At 43.8% G+C, this 8,730-nt stretch overlaps 1 protein-coding gene across 2 annotated transcripts in view; it reads left to right on the top strand.

Moving 5' to 3' along the window:
- Positions 1 to 8,730, top strand: part of ZFAND3 (zinc finger AN1-type containing 3) — a 188,890-nt gene that overhangs the window by 103,209 nt on the left and 76,951 nt on the right. The window lies entirely within an intron of this gene.

The following is an 8,730-nucleotide window of genomic DNA, read 5'->3' as shown; positions in this document are numbered from 1 at the left end:
ATTCTGGGAGTTTTAGTGCATTGTTTCTAATGCTAGGCCTTGCTTAGCATAAGCACTCTCTCACAAGTTCTGTTTTCAGAATTCTTCCTCTGTTGTAAGACAGATATATTTGTATTGACTGTAATTTTGGTCTTAAGTGTACAAAGGTCCATTGAATAATACTACATGGGCAACATATCAGGATCCCACGAGTCCTATCTAGTTTACAAAAGGTGCAGCAAATTGCAGTCACCTTCCAAATTAGCAAAGAGGTGAAGCCTTGAGATACCGTAGCTCCTAAGATTTAATTATACATTGTATCTATGATGCCTGACTAAATTAAATACTGGGACTGAAGCAACTTGGATCCTATGGTGGGATATCGCAGAATTTTAAATTGCTTAATAGCGTCTCAAAGGGAGCTGAAGAGGGTTTGTTCTCAATGATTCTTGTTTGGTCTCAATGATTGAATCATACATGGAGATTAGAGGTTGCATCTATGCAGATGTATATAGTGATTTACTGTATGTTTTATTGTGTATATGTGTGTAATGATACTGTTGCATGTCAGTGGGTTATCAACATTTTCCCTGCCTTTTAATTATTCTCAATTATTAGATACCATCTACAAGATAAGGCTGCATTCAATTTCTGTATCCTTTTAATTAACTATTTGTGCTACTGTAAGATCATGCAGGGAGACAACCTTTACAAATACACTTAGTTCTCCAAAGCCTTTCAGTTCTGTCTGTTTTGGAGTTAGCAGCTGGTGGCTTCAATACCAACAGGAAGCTTCCACTGACAGCATTTGTGTTAGAAGAAGGTTACTACATGCTGTATTGTAGAATTTAACTGGCTGTGATCATACACTGTACTGCTAAGATAATTTTATCTGTTACTGCTTCAGACAGGAGATATCTTTCAGCCTTGAGAAAAAGAGAGAGTGTGTTGAGGATAGGGCAGGATGGGGTGGGAGGATGAGCAGAAGACTGCACATTGAAACTGATGCCAAAAGATCTACAATTTTCAAGATAGGTCTAAAAACGTAACATGGAGAGGGCTAGAAAGAAAAAAGCGTCTTACTTCTAAGAAAAAAGGACCTAATCTTTCTGAAGTATTTGTAAGGTACAAGTTTAAGCTTATCAAGCATTTCTGTGAAGTTATTAAATTAAAATTTCAGCAGTGGGCAGAGGAGGGTGGAGACACATGAATGTACTGGTAATTACCTAGATTCCTGGCCATTCCTTACAGCTTTTACTTTTTAGCAGGAGGACAGCCATAAAAACCTCTGAGCGGAAAATAAAAAGCTCATTTTTGTGCCTGGAATCTTCTTTTAAATGACATGTTTAAAATGCTATCAGACGTCTTGGTTCTTCCATTCGTGTTCCAGCTGTCCCTTGTTGAGGCTATTAACCAAGGTTAATGCCTTATCAATAGAATTTTATTGAGATGGTAATCCAAAAAACAAAAGTTCTCCTTCAGAATTTTGGCACAGTCCTGCCAAATGTTTTGCTAGCACCTCAGGCTTAACTGGCTCCAGTTAAATGCAGCATTTCTGAAATGACTGCCAGTTTTTAGGGTGTTGAGTGAGATCAAGGTTATCTGTAATTTGTTGTATAAATGGAAGCCTGTATTAAAAGCAGTGGAACACAATACAATACATATGCAGATGGAAAATAAACTAATTTAAAATGTCATTAATATCATGTTTGTGCAATTACAAACTGGCCTATCACCCTCAGTATGAAGCAATCTAGAGTTACAGATATACATCAATGTTAAAATACCTAGTGTATCAGAGAATGAGTCTTACATTGTAGTTTAATGTTAGGTTACTGGTGGAATTTTCAGCAATTGCTTTAGAACATGTACTGAAGCTGTTTTCCATTATTCATTGTATGTATTGTTTGATTCCTCTCTGAGTACAGTTGCTCAGCCACTTAATGTCTTCGTGGCACTGGTTCCATGCTAATATCTGTAACTTTTTCCAAGATGCTACCCCTACTCTGATTCTTTGGGATGTAATGTTAACAAATGGGCTGAGCTTGTTTTGTTTTGCATTTGAAAGATGGATCTAACATAGTAAACTACTAGGCTAGGGACAGACATTCAGAAGGCCAGAGCCTGAATTGATTCAATCTTTGCAGGTTAGTCTAACCTCTATAGATTGGACCAATTTGCAAGTGAATAGATATTCACTTTTGACTCTGGAAATGTAGGCACATGCCTGCACTGGCCAAGGCCAAAAGCTGGGGGGAGGTGGGGGTGCTGGAGTGAGTCCTTGGCTGGAAAGAAATAGATGAGGGAAGGGGTGGGGCCAGACCTGGGCAAGCCTGAGTATAGTTGGGGAGTTTTAAACCCCCACCTTGCAGGTCTGCCCGGAAGGGAAGGGAGAAGCAGACCCTGTCAGTGGTCCCCAGCCCCCACCCCTGCTCACTTGCTGGCTGGTGGCAAGAGCGGGGGTGGGGCCAGAACCCAGTAGCCTGAGGGGAATAGTAGTTTAATCCCTCCATCTCAGGGGGTCAGTGAAGGCACTTGACAGGCTCCACTCTGCACCCAGGGCTATGGCAACAGGTGCCTCACCTCTGCCTGCTGCGATAGTTCACTCTGCCCCTGGGAGAAGGAGGGACAGGTTGCTGCCTATGCCCTTGGGCTGTAGGGCTGAGCCAGACCAGGTTGCACTCCTGGGCCATGCGGCCAGGTGCTTGGGGTGGAGTGTGGTGGGCCAGTGGTGTGGGCAGCAGTAGGGGTAGGCAGTGGACTGCTGCAGCCCAGTCCTGTGGCAGCAACTGACTCATGGCAGCCTGCCTCTCCTCCTCCCAGCAGCAGCAGCTGCCAAACTATTGCGGCTGGTGAAGACGATGCACCTGCCACTGGCTGCCTGCTCCTGGCAGCACTGGGTGCTGAGGGTGGGCTGCTGTAGACCAGGTGCTGCCTATGCCGCGGGACCGGGACAAACTGGGCTGCAGTGGTTCATTGCCTCCCCTCGCCGCTGCCCATGCCCCTGGCCCACAGCAGCCTGGCGCCGCCATGAGCAGGTGATAGATGCTTCACCTCTATCCACCATGCTTAGTTTGCTCCACTGCCACCAAGAGGCAAGAGGCGGTGGGCATCGGCCCCAGTCTGAGCCACACAGCCACAGCAGGAAGCAGCAGTGAGTTGGGCTCCAAAACTAGCCTTGGCTTGCCTCCTCCCCTGCAGCCAGGTCAGATTCCCACCCCCCTCCCCACGGCTGGTTGGCCATTCCTTGGAGGGACTTGACCCAGGACATGGTGTCAGTGTCCCTTCTGCTGCTGCCTGCAATGAGGGGATTAAACCGCCCTCCCCCTTCCCCTCAGGCTACTGTTGTCTGGCCGCCATAGCCGCAAGTGCAGTGCGGAGCCTGTCAGTGCCCACATTTTCTTCCCCTTCCCCTGAAATGGGAGGATTAAACCACTGCTTCCCTTCAAGCTACTGGGGTCTGCCCCGCCCCTGCTCCTGCTGCTGGAGCAGTGAGGGGGGTGAGGGGCTGGGGACACCTGGAAAGGGCTGGGGACCCCTTTGCCGGGCAGACTCCACAACACTCCAGAGCAGGGTTTCCCACCGCCACAGCCAGCTGGAGCAGTGATAGTGCTCTGGCTAGGGAGGAGAGGGATAGGACCAGCCCTGCTTGGCTGGAACAGACAGCCTAGCCCAGCCCAGGGCTGCAGAGCATGCTGGGATACTGGAGGGCTCTGATTTATCTTAAACTAGGAAGGGGTCTGGGACACAAGTTCCATAAACCCATTTGACCTCAATTGGTTAAGTCTGATACTACATTCAACCAGGTTTATCTCAAACTGGTTTGAGCCATTTTGAAACTGGTTTATATGCACTGAACCTCTGTTCTGTTACCGGTTTAAACCAGTTTCTGATCACTTAAAGCGGTTTACGTGTAACTTCTGTCCCTAGCCCTAAAGTTTAGCATTTCATACTATATATACGTGAATTGTACAAGTCCCATAACATGTTACACTTTTTTGAAAGTGTGTGTGCTCAAAGATGATTTCAGTGCTATTCCTCATCTTTCTTACAGAGTTCTCTAGAACAGCAGTTAGCAACATTTTTGGCCAGAGAACCAGAATGACCCAGCTTGGGTCTGAGATCAAATGGGCCAACAATGGGACCTAGCTGTTGCCTGGCCATGGTGGGGGCGCAGCCCCCTGCTACCAAAGCCATCCTTTTCCCCCCACTCCCTCTCCCAACCAAATCCATTGGCTCTGAAGGCTGTAGGTTGCTGATCCCTGGCATAGGAGAGAAAGTAGAATCTTTCAAAATGGTTGCCCTCAAATTCTACCCTTCTAGTCAGGTTGACACATTGCAGTTTTGCATCCACAGTAAGTCACTAGAAAACTTGATTTTATAAACTGAGCTTCCTTGGCTTCTGACTTCAGGTGTGGTATCCTACAATTGTCTCTTGTCAAACTCCTCCAATTACTAACAAATTAGAACCACCGGTGTCCTTAGGGAGTTCAGCTGCTACATATTTAATGATATACTTTTAAGGTAACAACATTCATGTAGTATGGGCAAGCTAGGAGTGCCTCAGAAAAATAAGTCTGTGTTATAGCCTGAAATTCACTTAAATAAAAGCAGCAGACTAGCAGCTTGAGTAAAACATTAACAAGTTCCCTACGGAGTCTCTGTTTCTGTGCTAAACTAAATGCCAGTTAAAAAGCTAACTACAAAATATGCTTGATCCAGATGGATCAACTCCTAAAATTACACACATCATGCTACTTAGAAAACTAAGCTTTGCGCATATATTTGTTTTTAATGACCAACTGGAGAGTTTGAATTTTGTGGATTTTGGTGGCAATTTTTGTAATAACTCCAACCTGTCACCAGTAGGTCCTATAAAACTTCTGCCAGCAATTTTTGTTGCATCTCTTCTCAAAGAAGTACATTTGGGGAGTGGGGAAGGGCACCCTGAATCACTTTCCAGTCCTCCAGCATGGTAGTGCTTCAAAATGGTAGGTCCTTTCTCTTTGTATTCTTTTATCTGCTTTGAGAAAAGCATTAAAAAATAGACAAGTTCAGTTACCACAGAAAGCAGAGCGAATGAGATTTCTTGAGAGCTAGTTAGTTTGCCAAATCTAGTAGGAGATTCTAATGAATACAGAGTACAGCTCTGATGGTTTGAGGTCTCATGGACGCAGAGGCTAATAGTGTAAAACTGCTATGCAGGGTTGTGTTGCAGTGCAACTGCCCATTCTTGCCAGCAGTTTCATTAGTAAGCTTTTCGGGGAATGCCTTTACTCAATAATGGCTCTTGACAGTCTTTTGTGCCCCATTTTAAGCAGGAAAGTTTATCAGAAGGTCACAAAAATGAATGGCCTTCAAAAGAGCTTTGCTGAATGTGTACACTAAACAAGGAGCTTTGGGAGCAGTAGTGTAGCACCACTGTTCACTATGCTGCTCTTAAGGGTCTACCAGGGCCTCCATTATACAGTCCATTTTTTTGAGGTTTAAAATTCCCATGTAAATAGTCTTTGTGGCTAAAACTTGGCAGATGATACAGCCTGAAAGCACAATGTTCATATCTACGTGGAAATAAATACATTGGCTGAAAATTTTTAATTTACTAGTTATTATTAAATTTCTTGCTATCTGTTGCAGTAGTGTGACTGCAAACTGCTTTTTTAAACAGGTTTTGCAGATCACTAGTGGTGTTTAATATAGAATGTAACCATAATTTTCCTCCACTGCTTGAGGTTGGACATGCTTCCATTTCTGATAAATGTATGCAATTCGGCTTAACTTTCATTCAGTGCCTTGCATACAAATCTGTCGTAAACCATTTTTCATCTGACCTCTTCATCTTCCTTGCATTTACAGGTAGAAAGTGTTTTTACAGGTAATATAAGTGTCCAAACATATCTGAACAAAATATTGTGTTGGTAACAAGCCAGGAACTGAAGGGGGGGGGGTTTAAATGCACATGAAATATAGCTGCCAGGATTGTAATTTGATATAGGACAGTCCCACAGGGTTTCAAAGCACCTGGTATCTCTGCCAATATTCCAGACCAGTGTTTCTCAACCTTTTTTGTACCAGGACCCATTTTTAAACATCAATGGCTAGTCCCTACCCAGTGCCTCCCAGCTCCAGGCCCTAACCCCCAAGTGGCAGGGCAGGGGATTGGGTATGTGTGGAGCTCTGCCAGCCTTCAAGGGAGAAGCCTTGTTTTCCCACATTTTTCTCCTGAGAATCCATTTTTAAAGTTTGTTGATCCATTTTTAAGGTTTGTTCACAACACTTTCATATTTTCTTGTGACCCACTTTTGGATTGTGACCCACGGATTGAGAAACACTGCTCCGGACCATGTTGTAGCTGCACTTTTTTTCCTTTTCTTTTCCCTCTGAGATGCTCCTTGTTTCACTGAAGCAGTTTCACTCCCTAGCTGACTCTCATCAGCCTCAACTTCATGACTCTGTTAGGTCACACACTTTAGCCACGTCTAGATAAGGGGGAGAGTTTGTGTGAGGATTTTTTTTTTTTTTTTACTTACATATTTTGCACCTGCCAATTTAACTCATTTAAATACATTAGCTAGCTGGGACTTACCATCAGGGAGAGTCTAGGTCATGACTGCAATCAGCTAGTGAGTTTTTAAAGAAAGAAAATGGCACTTTAAACTGGTGTTTGAAAATACTTAAAACATGTTTAACTAATGTTTTAAAAACTACTTATTTTCCTAGTCCAGGAAAGCCTTTTGTCTACAATTAAGTATTAAGTCATATTTGAAAAGTGTTAATGTGTTGGCGCTCACATTTAAAAACACCTGATATTTTCCCGTTTTAGATAAGCCCTTGTATGTTCACAGAAAAGGGAGAGGGTAGTTTTTGAGGAAAAGAAGGACTGATGAGCTGCCAGAGTGGAGGCCTTCATGGGGACTATACATAGGGGGTGCTTGCGCAAGTGATCGGAAGGCACTTCTGATCATGCGGTAACTTTTGCACTCTATACAAAGCGCTTAAAATTACAGCATGATTGGCCGTAACAGCTGGTCAGTATTTGATGGTGGGAGCTCAGAGCCTCTATGCACTAGCCAAGGCCAGAAGGCAAGGGTTACTGTTGTACACCTCACAGCATGCTCCTTAGACTCCCTGGGCTGCGGAAGAGGACAGAGAGAGGGCGCTGCCCCAGTCGCTGCAGGGAAGCAACATCCTTCTCCGTTCTCTGCCTAGGGAAGCCAGTCAGGGCACCCCCACCCCCTGCAGTGTAATTTTGTTAATGATAATATGTCCCTGTTTACTTTTGAGGGGCTATAATAGAAAGGCATATTCCTATCCTAAATTTCTCTCAGAGTAGGTTGCAATGCATGGCGTAGTTAAGGCAAGGCACAGACAGGTGAAGTAGAACAGGAGTTTAAATAAATGATCTCCATGCAGAAGTTAAACTGTAATTTTTACCAGAAGCACAAAGGGAAAAAGTTAATCTACAAACCATGTAGGTTGTCAGTATGTGTTTGAATTTGCCTTTACATTTTTTAGGATGCTTTTGTGTTCACAGAGCTCATCTTCTGCTGGATCCTGTAATAATGAAGTCATAATCTTGTGATAACATGTACCGTTGCCATAATTGAAATGTGGAGCATTATGACTTTACTCCAGGCTATACTACAGGATGAGGGGAATGTGGGAACAAGTCATTTCTGTCAACAGCTTTGTCATTTTGCTATGTATTGAGAATAAAGGAAAGGTTATGTGGGGAAAAAGAATTCTACTTCCACTTCATTTCTAACTGGGGAAAATTCAAATTCAGGAGGTTTTTCTTTCCTCTTTCTTTTAAGGGAACTTGGTGCAAATGTTATATTTGGTTGGTTACAACAGTCTGCAAGGATTGAAGTAGCACAGCAGAGGGAGGATGACATACAAATCTTACAATGAGAAACAGCAGCTTGAAAGAAAAATTGTAGTTTTAAGTGAGAGCCGTTAAATATTTTGGTACAGGAGCAATCATACTATTGGGTGATACCAAGAGGAGAGTCATAAACAGTAGACTGGATAAAATGTTTGTAGATAGCAATGTTAGAGGTCAGTCCTTTTTCTTTCAGATAGGTCTTTATCCTAAAATAACATCCCTGAAGCTTTCCACAGTGATGACTACCAGTTCAGTTCCATTAGGGGGAGCACTGGTTGAAGCAGTAGGGTAAATGCAGCTCCCATACATTCCTTTTATTCCTCTTATCTCAGGTGTGCTCAGAAAGGGTTAGAACAATTACACAGGTAACGGGGAGCCAGGAGACCTGTCAACAGGCTCCCTCTCCATTCATTGCTACTGATGGAACTTTACTAGTGGGAAATATTTTGCAGAAATGTGCAGTGATTGGATTGGGTAACATAGCAAATCTCTTCCAGTTTTGTGCCTTGCATGTAGCCCTTCTCCATATTATGTTTTAATTGTTCAAATCTCACATATGTTAAAGGTTTGACTGTCAAACATGCAAGTAAGCTTTAGATACTCTTAATATACTAAGACAGGATTACCAAATATAAAGGCCATGGGCCAGATACCTGGGGGACTAGTGGCATGGCCGAGCATTGTGGTCTGCTGTGGAATGGCAGTCAGTGGCAGGAGGACAAACAAGGGCTGACAGTTCTGGTTGCCCTCCAGAAACTTTGCCAGTCACCTCTGCCAATGGACCTACTTCCCTAGTAGCCTGCCCCTGCCCTGCCCTGTGCTGGAACTGGAGCTGCTGCAGTGGCACAAGGCATGTAGTGGTGGTA

This window comes from Crocodylus porosus, unplaced genomic scaffold, assembly GCF_001723895.1.
Source record: "Crocodylus porosus isolate Cpor-Errol unplaced genomic scaffold, CroPor_comp1, whole genome shotgun sequence".
Lineage (NCBI taxonomy): Eukaryota > Metazoa > Chordata > Crocodylia > Crocodylidae > Crocodylus > Crocodylus porosus.
The sequence above is the reverse complement of the archived record's forward strand: the minus strand, read 5'-3'. Positions and strand labels throughout refer to the sequence as shown.